This window comes from Callorhinus ursinus, unplaced genomic scaffold (assembly GCF_003265705.2).
Source record: "Callorhinus ursinus isolate GAN/ISIS: 27379988/994484 unplaced genomic scaffold, GSC_fseal_2.0 scaffold84, whole genome shotgun sequence".
Classification (NCBI taxonomy): Eukaryota; Metazoa; Chordata; class Mammalia; order Carnivora; family Otariidae; genus Callorhinus; species Callorhinus ursinus.
The window spans coordinates 12,740-28,345 of NW_027397146.1; the positions used below are offsets into that span (position 1 = coordinate 12,740).

The following is a 15,606-nucleotide window of genomic DNA, read 5'->3' on the forward strand; positions in this document are numbered from 1 at the left end:
GATACCCCCTGGTCATATTTTGGGTTTCATTGGGATATCTTTTCATCTCCGTTTTGTTGTAGGTGTTGTCTATGGGTTTTTGTTTTACTCTTCTAGCACTCCATCTGTTTTCAGTGGGTGATTCAGGGGGATTCAGTAACTGTAATGCCACTGCTCCCACTTTCTCTCTAAAATCTTGCCTTTCTTTTTTAAAAGATATTTTTTCTAGGTATAAAATTCTAGTTTGACAGTAATTTTCTTAGTCTTTTGGTTAATGCAGCTTCAGAATTCTTGACAGAATATTGAGGAAAAACTTGACAGAATATTGGACCATTTTGCCCACTTCTTCTTACCAGAATCCTGGCTCTTCAAGCCTCTAATATTTTTTTCTCTGTTCCAAAGAGACCACCCAAAGCTCTGCTGGTTTCTCTCCTCTTAGTAGAGGCCCTCAGTCCGGGACTCCTGTCCCCACCCATTTGCCTCATGCCCAGAATCAGCAAATGTCCTGAGGAAAAAAAGTGGCTGCAGAGTGTCATTGCCTCTCTTTTCCAAAGTCCTGGTTGCCTCATCATTGCCTTAACATCTGCCATTCCAACAGATGTTTTAAATTTTTATCTGGCTTTTCCAGTTACTCTCTGTGGGAGTATTAGTCTTCTACAAGCTATTCCATCACGTTCACAGAAGTCCACCTACACACTAAGTATTTTCAAACTAAATCTTTTCCTCATGAACTGTAGAAATTGCCGAAGGGTGATATTTTAGGAGATTCCTTTTCAGGTAAATCCATCACTGCTCTTCAAGAAGAAAGACTCTCAGGATGCCTGGGCGGCTCAGTCAGTTAAGTGTCTGCCTTCGGCTCAGGTCATGATCCCAGGGTTCTGGGATTGAGCCCCACATTGGGCTCCCTGCTCAGCAGGGGAGCCTGCTTCTCCCTCTGCCTGCCACTCCCCCTGCTTGTGCTCTCTCTCTCTCTGGCAAATAAATAAATAAATAAATAAAATCTTAAAAAAAAAGAAGAAAGACTCTCAAAGATGAATAAAAATGGCCAAGACTGAGGGAAATTGTGTTATTATTGCATCATTTCCCTGACCTCTGTTTTAGGGTAGAAAATGTAAGGAATTATTGAAGTTGGTACTAGATTAATTAGGTTAGAAAACCACTTTTTCACAAACACAGCAAAGATAGGTATTAGTCCTAACTTATGTACTGTTAGGGTCCGAGTGAATGAGGCACTGTACCTTCTGTCATTATGAAGCCCACAGCAGAGCTACTACTCAAAATTATTTCCTCTTGATGTTAATTGTTCTAGTCAAACACAAGTAATCTTCTATCTGCTTTTCAAGGACTCAGACATAAGCGCTCACAATAAATCATAGGAGCAATGTCTCTCTTTGGAAATAGGGAGCTCCATGCTGAGGAGTCTGCCAGAGAAGAGGAATGCCCTTGAGAGTGGAATTTACTCAGCAAATTATCATGCTTTTCTGCGACAATGCCACAGGCTCCCGTGACTGGATATCCCACAGCTGTGCAGAATGTATCAAGAAAAGATTAGATTGTATCTTCTGTAAGGTCTTCATCCTGGAGGCTCTCCAGAAAGGATGATAGGACCATAGAAAAACGGGAACCTGTCTTCTGTTCGTGGGCCCTGTATTGTCGTAAAAGCAGTGTTCAGATCTTAGCTCTCCTCTGCACCAGCTTTATGACTCTGGGCCACTGACTCACCTCTCTGTGCATAAATTTCCTCATCTCGGAAGTCATCCTAACAACATTGGCTTCATGAGGCTGTTGTGAAGATCAACTATTGTAATGGGGCAAAAGTTATTCGTAAATTTCAAAGTGCAGCATACCAATCAGGGATTGGTGTGATTGTGTTGCTTTATCTCATTTTAGTGCTCCTGGAGTCCCAGGGCTGGAAGGGGTCTAATCCCATATTTCATCCTATGCAGTAATCTTTTCAGTGTCCCAGACAGATGGCCTTTTAGCTTCTGCATGCAGAGCTCTTTCAGAGATAGGGTGGATTTCCCGTTTGCCTGTCTTCCAGCCCATATGCTGAGTCCTGGGAGTTCGGGAACTTCTGATCTCCTACGGCCAAAGAGGGAAGGGCAGTGAAGACTTCAGAAGCCCAGAGCTATGCTGTGTGTTTTGTTTTGCCTAGTTTCTGATTTGGGAAAGCGGTAGCCTCCTGTTGGGATGTCTAGTCAGTTCTGAAACTGGGTTTGGCGTAATCTAGACCACCTTCTCTAAACACAGGGAAATTCCTAGGGGACACCAAGTGTTAGTCCATCCCTCAAGGTTTTCTTTGGGTCTTTGAGATGGTTCTTCCTCTGAAAGGTCAAAATCACCTGTGATTCTGATGAGGGCTGGAGGCACCTAGTGACCTAAGCTGTTACTCAACAGGATGGGGCAGAAGAAATACTTTAGACACAGGAGGGACTATTTTAGCACTTTCAGGTTATCTAAGGGACTAAATTATGCCGACCTTTTTTTCTATGCAAAAAAGAGTCATAGAATCTGAAAAGGTGATTTAATCTTATTATTTGAGATCATATGCAGGTGTTGTTTGACATTAGTTCTTTTCATCTGAGGTTACCAAGTGCTACCTTCTTAGCATCAGATCTATGTAAAGATAGCATAAACTTTTGTTCTCTGCCAAAAGGTTGCAGCAAATGATCTCTGGAGGTCTTTTCTGTCTCTAAGATAGGTGTACAATTTTTGGATTCCTTCTTGTAATCCTTCTGGAATGACTTGGACTCTTTTCCAGTCTACTTGCGATAGGTTTCTTGTACAGCCTGGAGAGAGCAGTAGCCTGCACGGTCTGTCACCCTCCCTTTGGTCTAAGACTCTCTAGTGACTTGTAGGACTCCTATTTATAGTTATAGTATTCTAATATTGGAATTCTCCACAGACTGCTGCTCGGAGAAGTTCAACGTCTCTGAGATGGTTTCAGTGAAAGAATTCTATCCAAAAGAATTTGCTGAATTGTGATTGCAAACAAAATAGCTTTGTGGGGACAAAATACACTCCTGACAAGGGGGCCTCATGTTTATTTTCCAGCCTCTCCTCCCAGTGCTTCGCTTCTAATCTCTCTGCGGAAAGAAACATTTCAACAGAGAGCCCAGTGGAAATTGAGACAAGTTATCTTCTCAAAGTCCTGAACTCCCTGTTCCTACTTCAGAAGGAGCCCCTCTGTTCACAGCTGCTAAAGCTAGCCTGAAGTCCAGTTCCTTCCCAAGGCAGTTCTGTTTGGATGTTGGATGCACACCTTTCCAAGCATTGTGGTCTCCAAATGTAAGTTTAATTGCATAAATGTCTTTCTGTAGCCTGGAAGAACTTTATACCTTTGTGTTATCAAATAATGTGATAGCGTCTCATATTTCGCTGGTGCCATTTAGAAATTTTACTATCCTAAGGGGATTTGGGAATCATGGCTACGTCGTTTTATCTGGCACAAATATTGTTCCTTCTTTCCCGGGAAACAAAGTTCTTCATATATAGCACGCACACATGCGTTTTCACAACACCCAGGCTGAGAGACTTGGGAGGGAGTGGGGGCTAGTTCTCATTCGGTAGGTAGCAACGGTAAAACATGGAGAGGCAAACATGTTTGCCAAGATGCTGATTCTCAGCTCCAGTTTTTGGACATTCCAGGGTGTCTCATAGGCTCTCAAAATGCCTCGCAAAATCACTATAAAATTCTAAAAGCCAAATTCATCTTAATTGTCTTCAATTTTTTTGAAGTTACAGCATTTTGGGGTTGGGGTAGGTATGTTTAAAAAAAAAAAAACAGCAAGTAAAATCAACAAAATGCCAAACTCAAAAAACATTTGGGAAGCAGCGGACTAGACCGTAAGTACCAGAACAGGCATTAAAATAACCCAGGTCAGGTACTGAAAAGTATAAATTCTTGACTCATCCTCCATGAATCTGTATTTAAATACATATCTTGTGTGATGGCATGTCTGAAGCTACTTCTCTTCTGGGCAGGCTTTCTGCAGCACTTGGGGATGATCCTAATGACCTTTTGGGGTGACCTGATTTTTTTTTCACTGCTAGAAAGGTGAAAAATGTACATCGATACACTTGAACAGTGAGCCATTTAGTTTGGCTGGAGCACAGGCTTATGATGGTAGAATTATGCAAACATGTTGGGAAAGGTAGGTTGGGGCCACATATTTGAGGGCCTCAAATACTAACTGAGGTGTTTCAACTGTATTCGATAGGCAGTTTGGAGGCATTGATGGTTTTTGAACAAGGGTTGAAGGAGAAATGTGGAACGGCCAGAGTTAGACTCTAAGGATATTAAGAAGGCTGAAATGTGTAGGTTTGGCCCAAACTGAGATAAGTGAAGACAGAGAGATCAATCAGAAACTTTCAACAGTCTTGGATGAAAGATGTTATGGCCGTTGTCCAACTTGATTGTGAGCTCTTCTTGCACTGGTGATTAAAAGCAGGTGAAGTGTTACCTCTTGAATTTCACAGGCTTTCTAGTTAATGCTGGCTCAGACTTCTCCTGGCTCAGCTGCAAAAATAAAAGGATCCTTTGCCTTGCCTTTCAAAGGTACCTGTTCAGAATGGGGTTCTCAAGCTGTGTATAGTACTCTTGGCATCATGAAGTCTGTGTGGTTCCATGAAGCCCCAAGTCCAGATTGACCATCTTTGGTTTATTGTGTTCAAAGAGGGGACATCACATAGACCAAATCTGAGGTATTTAACCCATACATGCTTTCAACTTGTCACCTGTGAGCTTGAGCAACGGGGCCTCATTTCATTCTGATGTTAGAGGACATGGAGGAATTTCCCGGCACTCAGGGTGACAGCCACTATTTGCCTTGTATTTGAAGGGGTAAATATAAGGGCGGTGCAATTCTGACCTGGGTTTTTCTAGTCAGTGGCTTGGGATGCCCAGCAAATATATAAAGGAAAAGTTGTTTTAATGAAAGAAGGTTATTTTTCTGTATCTTTCATTATGTGAACTTTTAGCAAAGGAGACTTCTCCCTTTACATATTTTGATGATAAACAAATTCTGTCATCTTCCCACTAAGTAAGAGAAATAATGCAGAGAAAAATGGTAGAATAATTTTAAAGTTATGGGAGTACCATAGCATCCACAGGAACCTTGGCATTTAGAGTTTGACGTAAGCCCTTGGCGGTGAGATGGGTTCTGTTCCGTCAGCTTTGAAGCAAAGGAAACCTATTGCATCACAGGTAAGTTGGTATATTGATGCGATATTGACTTTGTTGCTGCCATGTCCTTAGACTGTTCATCTGGTCCCCACTGTTCCACTTATTGTGACGATCTGTATATTTTTATTTCAAAGAAGATCTGAACCATTTGATTTCTATTTTGACCTGCTTTCATCACTGCCCATGCCTATCCCGTTCCACTAGGTGGCACTCTTACTGCAGCCTTGCCCGCTATGCGAAGCAGCCAGGCCCTGGGCTGAGCTGTGCTTTCTGTGAGGATGAAACTGCTTGTGGGTTGCCTTGTCCCTCTACTCCCGTCAGCACCAAGATGCTATTTCGTACCTGCCTGCCTCTCAAAGTCTTGTAAATGTTAACTGAGCACCTACTCAGTGCCAGGTGCTATGGTAGGCACAGAGGCAAGATCCGAGCTACACCACTGTCTGGGCCCTCCAGGGGCTCAGAGTCTGGTGGCAGGGGGCAGGGGTGTAAGAGCTAGAGTAGAGAGCTCCAGCAGGGGAGAGAATGCTTCTCACTGGAGGCTCTGGGGCCCCTGACCCTGATTTGTGGGACTGTTGGCACAGGGTGAGGGGGCTCCCTGGCATGCACTGGAAGAGAGAGATGAGCACTGTTGCATTATTTCACTGGCAGTGCCCCTGTTCCGCCCCAGGGGCCAAGGGAGGAAAGCAGAGGCCACAAACGCTCCCTCCCAGCCCAGGAACAGACTAGGTTCTCCCACAGTCTCAGAGACAGATGATCAAATGCGTTCCCACTGTGCCAGAACCAATGAGTGCAAATATCTATGGCTCTCATTTGGTTTTATTTGTTAGGTAATTTTTTATTTTTGGAATTTTATTTTGGAAAGTAAAAAAAAAAAAAAATAATGGAAAATCACGCCCGCAAGAGTAGCCACTGCTCATGTTCCTACCAACAAAAATTAATCATTCTTAACATCTTGATATATTGATTTCCAAAGTTTTCTGTGTTTATACTTTTTGAAGATTATGCAGACAACATATTAATTCTCATTTGTTTTAATCTGTGTGCTTTCCATTCATACAGGACCAGTTCTGGGGTTCTGTTTTGGGGTGCCAGAGTGCTCCAACATAAATGCCCCGCAGCATGATGGCGGCAGAGAGAATTGTTCTGTTGCTCTACCTTTTCTTTCTCCTCGCGCCTCAAATGTACACTTACTTTTTCTTTTAGAGTTTAAAATCACAGTGTAGAAAGTGTGTCAAATGCAGAAAGACAAAAATAAACAAACCATCTGTGGTTCTGCCTCGTGGAGAGAATTATAGTTGATGTTCATTTTGGTACACTTCCTTCTAGCCTTTTTTCTACATAGTTCTTTAGAACATTGGCTATGTACTGTATTTAATATTTTTTTAAAGATTTATTTATTTATTTATTTGAAAGAGAGAGAATGAGAGAGAGAGAGCACATGAGAGGGGGGAGGGTCAGAGGGAGAAGCAGACTCCCCGCCGAGCAGGGAGCCCGATACAGGACTCGATCCAGGGACTCCAGGATCATGACCTGAGCCGAAGGCAGTCGCTTAACCAACTGAGCCACCCAGGCGCACCTGTATTTAATATTTTTTAAAAGATTTTATTTATTTGTCAGAGAGAGGGAGCGCATAAGCAGGGGGAGTGGCAAGCAGGGCGAGGAGCCTGATGTGGGGCTCGATCCCAGGACCCTGGGATCATGACCCGAGCTGAAGGCAGACGCTTAACTGACTGAGCCACCCAGGTGCCCCTGTATTTAATATGTTATAATGTGCCTTTTCACTGAACTGTTTATGTATTTATTTATTTTTTAAAATATTTTATTTATTTATTTGAGAGAGAGAGAGAGCATGAGAGGGGGGAGGGTCAGAGGGAGAAGCAGACTCCCTGCTGAGCAAGGAGCCTGATGCGGGACTTGATCCTGGGACTCCAGGATCATGACCTGAGCCGAAGGCAGTCGCCTAACCAACTGAGCCACCCAGGCGCCCCTGTTTATGTATTTAAATATTCTTCTACCTCGTGATTTTTAGTAGCTGCTCAGTATTCTGTCCTATAGAGATATCATACTTAATAATTACTATTGCTAGACATTTAGTTGGTCTCCTTTTTTTGCAATTATAATACTGTATGTTCTTGTACATAAATCTTCACATGAATGTGTGATCTTCAGGATAAATTTCTAGAAATGGAACTTCTGAGTTGAGTATGAACATTAGAAGGCACTCTTTTATTGTATTTTTTTTAGCAAAGTAATATCTTTATCATAGACCATGTAGAAAGCACAGATCTACAAAAAGGAGAATATAAAAGTCACCCATATTTTTATCACTCAGAGGTAATCACTATTAACCTTTTATCACAACTGTTCAGTCTTCTTTTCCCTATATTCTATATACTCTTCTTTAAGTTTTTTTACTTAATATATTCTGAACATTCTTTTACGTTCATTATTCTTCTGCACTTTCAGTGGCTACATAGCATTTTGTTGTGTGGACATACCAGTTTATTTGACCAACTCGCTACCGTTGGGCATTTATGAACAGAAATGTTTTCCCCTACTGTAAAGAAAATGCAGAGATGAGTATTCTTTGGCCAGGTCTATGCAAAAATCTTTGATTGCTTCCTTTGAATAAATTCCTAGATGTGCAGTTGTTGGTTCCTACATGTATGCACATTTTTAAGCTTTTGATGAGTATTCTCATCTTACAGGCAGAGTATGGGTATGCCCCTCTGCCCCTTTTGTCTGAAATCTTGATTATCACTGAGGGGTTTTTTTTGCCAATCTGATTGCAAAGAATTAGTGCCTTATTTTAAAATTTGTATTGGCTTGATTGCTAGTAAAACTGAACTCTTTTTCTTTTCTCTAAACTTTTGCCCATCTTGCTGTTCTGGCATAGGTATTTTTCTTATTTACTGAAGAGATTTTAAAAATAAATTTAAAATATTAGTTCTTTATCATTTGTGCAGATTTTCTCCTCTGGCTAGCTGCTGTGATGAACTATATGTCTTGATTTCCTGATATTAAACCGCAGTTCTAGAATAATCCCCCTTTGCTTGTGGTGATATATTCTTGTCTTGCTGGGTTTGGTTTGCTAGTATTTCATTTAGGATTTTTGAATCTCTATTTGTAACTGATGTTAATCTTCAGTTTTCTTCCCCTGTGTGTTTGTGTGTGCGTTCACCAAGTTTTGTGGACAGGCTAACTTTAGTTTTATAAAATGAATGGGGCTTATTTCCTTCTTTTTCTGTATACCAGGAACTACTTTCAGAGCATGGAAGTTATTGGTTCCTTGTCAATCAGAAAGAACTTGCTCATAAAACTATCTAGGCACTGTAATAACCATTGGAGGAAATGGCTTTGAACAGCATAGTTTGCCCCATGTTTTCTACTTCTTTGTGAGTCCAATTTGCTGTTTCCTAGAAGATCGTCCATTTTGAGATTTTGAAATTTATTAGCATTTTTCAGGCTTTCTTGACCTATAATCCCCATACCATATAATTCATCCATTTAAAGCCATTTCTACTATAGGCACAGAGTTCTACAACCATCACTACAGTCGCCCCAATAAATTTTAGAACATTTAAAAAAAAAAACAAAGAAACTCTCTAGCCATGAGCACTCACTCTCCATTTCTCCTTCATCCCCCCAGCCCTAGACAACCACCAATCTGTTCTCTGTCTCTCTAGATATGCCTACTCTGGACCTTTCACATAAATGGAATCATATAATATGTGGTCCTTTGTGACTGGCTTCTCTCACTTAGCATCATGTTTCCAAGGTTCATCCAGTTGTAACGTGTTCTAGTACTTCATTCTCTGTGTTTTGTTTTTAAATTAATAGACCTTTATTTTTTAGAGCAGTTTTAAGTTTGCAGAAGATTGAGCAGATAGCATAGAGTTCCCATATACTTCCCTGACCGTGGTTTTCCCCGCTAACGTCTTGGACTGGTATGATAACATTTGTTATAATTAATGAGCCACTATTGATTTAATATTATTAATTGATAACATAGCAATCATATATTAATATAATAGTGTAGTAAGTTCAGAGTTGACATTAGGGTTCACTCTTTGTGTTGTACAGTTCTATGGGTTTTGACAAAAGCATAATGCATGTCTACCATCCTAGTGTCCTCTAGAGTAGTTCTATGGATAATAGTTGGAGCACAAGGGACTTTTAGTGCCGTCTTTCCCTCCTCTGCCAAGAACTTCTAGCAACCCCTCATCTTTTCACTGTCTCCATGGTTTTGCCTTTTCCAGAATGTCATGTAGTTGGAATCATACAGTATGGAGCCTTCCAGGTTGGTTTCTTTCACTTGGTGGTATGTGTTTAAGGTTCCTCCATGGCTTTTCATGGCTTGATGGCTCATTCCTTTTTAGGGCTGAATAATATTCCACTGTCTGGACATACCATTGTTTATTTTACCCATTCCTGTACTGAAGGACATCTTGCTTGCTGCCAGGCTTTGGCAACTATGACTAAAGCTGCTCTCAACATCTGTGTGCAAGTTTTTGCATGGACCTAAGTTTTCAGCACTTTTAGATAAATACCAAGGAGCATAACTGTTAGATCATATGGCAAGTGTATGCCTTCTTTTGTAAGAAACTGCCAAACTGTCTTCCACAGTGGCTGCACCATTTTGCATCCCCACTAGTAATGAGTGAGAGTTCCGGTTGCTCAACAACCTTGCTAGCATTTGGTGTCATCAGTTGCTTGGATTTTAGCCATTCCAGTAGGTGCATGGTAGTATCTCATTGTTCTTTTAATTTGCAATTCACTAATGATGTGTAATATGGAGCATCTTGCCATCTGTATATCCTCTTTGTGAGGTTTTTGTTCAGATCCTTTGCCTATTTTTAATGGGATTTTTTCTTTGTTGTTGAGTTTTAAGGATTCTTTGTATATTTTAGATACAAGTCCTTTATCAGATAGTTATTTTGCAAATGTTTCGCCCAGCTTGTGGCTTCTTTTTTTCATTCTCTTACCAATGTCTTTCACAAAGCACAATTTAAAAACATACTTTTTTTAAGATTTTATTTTTAAGCTATTCTACACACACCATGGGGCTTGAACTCAGCCCCCGAGATCAAGAGTCGCATGCTCCACCCACTGAGCCAGCTAGGTGCCCCCACAATTAAAAAAAATTTTTTTAATAAAGTCCAATTCCCTTTTATGGCTAAATAATATTCCATTGTAAGGATATACTATATTTCGTTTATCTGTTTAGCAGTTGATGGGCACTTGGGTTGTTTCCTTTGGGTCATTATGAATAATGCTGCTATGAACATTTGTGTACAAGTTTTTGTTTGGACATATGCTTTCATTTCTCTTGGGTGGATACCTAGCAGTGGAATTGCTGGGTCATATGACTATTTTATGTTTAACTTTTTCTGAAACTGCTAAACTGTTTTCCATAGAAACTGCCTGACTTTTTCAAAGCAGCTGCACCATTTTACATTCCACTAGCAATGTAGGAGGGTTCCATTTTCTCCATATCCTCACCAACACTGGTTATTGTCAGCCTTTTTGATTATAGCCGGTGTAGTGGGTGTAGACTGATATCTCATTGTGTTTAGTTTGCATTTCCCTAATGACTCAACGTTGAACATATTTTCATATGCTTATTGGCCATTCGCATATATTCTTTTCCTCTTCACTTTTGATATTCTCTTCCATGGGAATTTCACGGATTCCACTAATATCTTCAAACAGATGGTTTCCAAATACTTACTTCCAACTCTGACCTTTCTCCTGAGATTGTCTCAGATTCCCGTCTCCTTACTAGGCACTAAGGTCCTGATTGCATCTCCAAATTAGTATATCCCAAATGAAACTCATCAGCTTTCCTCTCAAGCTATTTATTCTTGCTGTGTTCTTGATTCTATTAATTATACCGTTATTCCTCTAATGACCCAAACTTGAAACTTGGCATCGTATCTGCATGTAAGAGAAACAGGATAGGGAAGAGTTGATTCGTTGCCAAGTTCTGTGTTACTTTCATAAATATTTTGCATCTGTTTTCTCTTTACTTTTGACTTCTTGATCTCTCTCCTCTTTTGACTTTCTCAATCCCTTACTGTCCTCTTCTCTTATCTCTGATCATTTGATCTCAGGTTATTTTTACCTGCCCCTTGAATGACCTGCCCTTTCTTGACCATCCTCATTTGTGATCAGTGTATAACTTTCTGCCTCGGTTATTTTTATGTCATCCAAGATTTAAACTATCATTTAGCCACTTGTAACTCCCAAATATATATTTCTAGTCCTGGAATATCTTGAGAACTTCAGACACATTCATCCACCTATCTATAGGACATTGCCACTGCACAGACTTTTCAAACTCAGTGTTTAAACTGAACTACTCCCATCTCAACTGCCCCTAGACTTGCTCCACCTCTCATATTTCCAGTTGATTGTGGCACCAGCCATCGAATATTCTTAGGACAGCATCTGGCCATCATTCTCCTCTTTCTCTCTCCCCAAAGCCAAACATTCACAAGTCTAATCTGCGGTTTTTATCCCCATGTTACTTCTTTGTTCCAGCTTTTATCATCTCTCACTTATATTATTTCAGTGCTCTTCGGTCTGGTCTTCCTGTGTCTAGTTTCTCACCATGCCCCCACAGCCCCCTCCACCCTGACCACTGACACCAAGTGATTTTCCAGACTGAAAATTTAGCCATGCCATTGCACTGCAAATAACAAACAAAAACAAAGACAACAATAAACAACAACAAAATAAAAAGAGGGAAATATTTACAGTCTCCTTGGTGGTGCCTCACTTTCCTAAAGGATATATAGCTCAAGCTTAGTCTGGCATATTGTCGGGCTTCCTACCTACTCCTTTAATTTCGTTTCTCCTTACTCTCCCACCCCCATCTGATCTTGGGTTCCAGCAATACTCTGGACATTTAACATGTTCCCTCTGCTCAGACTCCTTTGCCTGCCTTGTCTGCCTTTGTTCTTCAAAGCCCTGTTCCGGAGTCCCCTACTCTGGAAAGACTTTTTCCAGCACAGTGAACTACATCCAGCTCTGGGATTCTTCTGTACTTCACACAATGTCATATCGTAACTCTTTTGTTTATGTGTCTGTCTTCCCTTCTAGGCTGTGAGCTCTTCAAGGACAGATTGTGGCTGTTTTTCCAGCTATATAATAAGTGCTCAGTAAATATTTATTGAATGAATGCTTAAGATGTTCCATGGGCTGAATTGTGGTCCCTGAAGTCTAACTGTGTGTGGCATTGAGTGTGAAATAATATGATAACAGAGATTTCACATCTTTTATTTTCTCTCCTAGTCGACAAGCTCAAACCTTGTTGTTTCTTGGAGGTAGGCATGATCACCTGGCTGGTATCAGAGGGGATGATTGATAGGAATCTGTTTCAGCGAATGTGGACTTAATGCTTTCTAGGGGCTCTGTGCATGAAAGAAATGCTTCCATCCCCTCTTGGTGTAACTTCTGATAGCTCCCCCAACTCTAAGAGTTACTTCTGGAGCAGTGAGAGATCAGATCCCTTTAGGGGGATGGGCATTTTTATGCCACATGGTATCATCACTAGGTGGCTGTAGGGCTTGGGGTTCTGAGAAACAATCTATGGACTGGGACCTCCCTCTAGGGGATGAACAACTCAACGGGAGAGAGTAGGAGCTTAGAACATGTCCAAGAACCTCTAGTCCCAGGGCTTTGGGGAGTTTATGGTCCCCTCTGGGCCTGCAGAATACAGGCCCTCAGGGGCAACAGTGCGGTTTGGTAGAGAATAGCCCAGAGCTAACCTGGGCTCAGATTCATCAGGGTCAGCACATCAATGTGGTTTCCCTGGGCTCTATGGGACTGAACTTTAAGACTGCTCTTCCTGGGAGTGAGATTTCTAGGAAAATCTCAGGGGAGCAATTACTCACCCGAGTACACAGGCTTCAGGAAGACCTGGAAGAGTCTTAGGAAGTCAGGTTGTTGAGCCCAGTGTAGCCTGCTGCATTGGGTTTTATACCCTTTACCATGGAAACCCAAGCACAGGAAAACAGAAGTTGGTGGGGCGGGGCGGGGGGGGGGCGGATTGTGGCTTGGTGACCTTTTTTCGGTAATGTTCAACTATAAAATCTTTGTCCTTGGAAGATTAGCACTGCCCCTGCTAGAGTGGGTTCTCACTATGTTATGCTTTCCCCCAGTGGACCTCCAATCCCAGTTAGGCCAGTGCACTTCCTTCTGGACTAAGTGGCTTCCTTACCCTGATACCTTGATGAGCCTAATGGGGATTAATACTTAGTAGACTTTGGTTTTATGGAATGAAATTGTTATTTCTGGTTCAGAGAGACTAAGGGAAAACTAAAATTGTGGAAATGTCTTTGCAATACTGTATAACAGTTTATAGAAATGCTTCACGTATATTAATTGATTCATTCAATTGTCACATAACCCAGTACTTGGCACTTAGTGGACATTCACGTGTTTGGCATCTGAATGAGCATGGGGATTTATTATCCTATTGTACAGATGTGGGAACTGAGACCCAAGCCTGTGAATTGAGTTTCCTAAAATCCAACTCTAGAGTTAGTCAATGTAGAGCCTCAACCTGAAATCAGGCTTATTACAGGTCGACATTTACTAAGCACCTGTTACGTGACAGGCACTTGCCAGTGATGAATAAATATGTTCCTCAGTTTTGGGGAGCTTATAGGGGCAGTCATCAAGGGGACAGACACATGGGGAAATAATTTCAACACAATGTGCTAAGTGTCATGATAGAGAACTAACTCTCTGCAATGCTGTGGAGTCACAGAGTAGGGGGGACGCCTAATCCAGTCAAATGAGGTCATGAGAGGCTTCTTGAAGAAGTGACACCTCAGTTAAAATTTGAAGGGCCAGTAGAGGTTGGTCAAAAGTAGAAAGAACATTCTAGGCTAAGAGGTCAGCATCAGTGCAGGCACAGAGGTGAGATCCAATATGGTTTGTTCTGGGATTGCTGGAGTGTTCATTGCCAAGGGGGAAGTGGCAGGAATGGTGACTAGACAGGTAGGCAGCAATCAGGCCATTGAGGGTGTTAACTTTGCCTGGTACAACATTAGCTCCCAACCATTGCTGACTCGTTCAAATTGCCCAGGGCACTTAAAAAATATAAAGATGTCCCATCCACATGCCCAGTGATTTTCTTGATCAGCTGGGTTTGACATTCACTTCTGGAGGCAATAGGAAGACTTTGGGAAGTTGGTAGCAGGAGAGGGACATAGATGGTCATATTGGATCACTCTGATGATGATCTACACAGAGGCAAGTAGATTTGAGAAGAGGGTAGTACTTCTGACCAAGATCAGAAATGGAGTGTGGACAGAGAATGGGGGAATAATAGATAAATTCAGCATGGGACCTGCTGTATCTAAGGTTTTATAGGCCACCCAGATGGGAGGGTGGCTGTTTTGTTCTGGAGCTCAGGGTGAATGCCTGGGCTGGAGGTACACACCTGGACCCCCTCCCCATTGTGGGGGTGGTTGAAGTCATGGAAGTAGCAGAGATCTCTCAGAGAGAGTGTGTGGAGTGTGCATCTTCAAGGATTCTATCCCTTTTTGTCTTCAGAGGTAGTTGTCATGGAGAAGCAGAAGCTTTTTGTGTGTTTGTTTCGAGTGTTGCAGTAACGCAAGGTGGGGTAGTGAACAGGGCATGAAAGATGGAGTTGGGGAACCTATGGTAAAGCTCTGTCTCTGCCGCTCGGCCATTCTGCAGCCCTGAGCAGGTTCCTCCCGGCCTCTCAGCCTCCAGGTCTTTGCCTGTAAAGCAAGGGTAGTAGGGCTATCTGCCTCACAGGGTTACTAGGAAGATCCAGTGAGAACATGTCTGTGAAAACTACCATGTGAAGAACCATAAAAACATTCGTTTCCCTCCCCCAAGAAACTGGGACCAATATTTGGGAATTACACGGAGGCAGATTGTGACCTAGTGTGAGGAAAGACTAATGTCTCTGAGCTGTTGAATGATGGGAAGAGTTTTGGGAGAGGGGAAGGTCTGAGACTCTTGGGGTCTTTAAGCAGAAGCTGGGTTTCTGGGCTTCTGCTGAGAGTTTTGTTGCCAGCGGTAGAGTCACCCTGGATGACTTCTGAGCTCTCCTTCGTGGCTTACATAATATTTGAGTTATTAGGACACTTCTTTTTTTTAAGATTTATTTATTTATTAGAGAGAGAGAGAGAGAGAATGAGCAGGAGGGGCAGAGGGAGAGGAAGAGAGAATTTGAAGCAGGCCTCAACGCAGGGCTCTGTCTTATAACCCTGAGATCACAACCTGAGCCAAAACTAAGAGTTAGATGCTTAACATAACTGCACCACTCAACACTTCTTTACCCTTTTTCTGAGAATTTTTATACTACTTAGATTTTTTTTAAATTATAAAAGCAATACAGGTGCATAGTTATTTCTTTTTCTTTAAAATCTCTAAAAGGCCTGGGCATTTTTGTTCCT

The 15,606-nt window shown here is 41.7% G+C and overlaps 1 long non-coding RNA gene across 1 annotated transcript in view; it reads left to right on the forward strand.

The window, feature by feature from the left end:
- Window positions 1-15,606, forward strand: part of LOC141371655 (uncharacterized) — a 251,784-nt gene that overhangs the window by 12,725 nt on the left and 223,453 nt on the right. Inside the window, exon 2 of the long non-coding RNA XR_012376751.1 lies at window positions 3,034-3,267. This is a non-coding gene — a long non-coding RNA (uncharacterized lncRNA). The remainder of the gene's footprint in view (window positions 1-3,033; window positions 3,268-15,606) is intronic.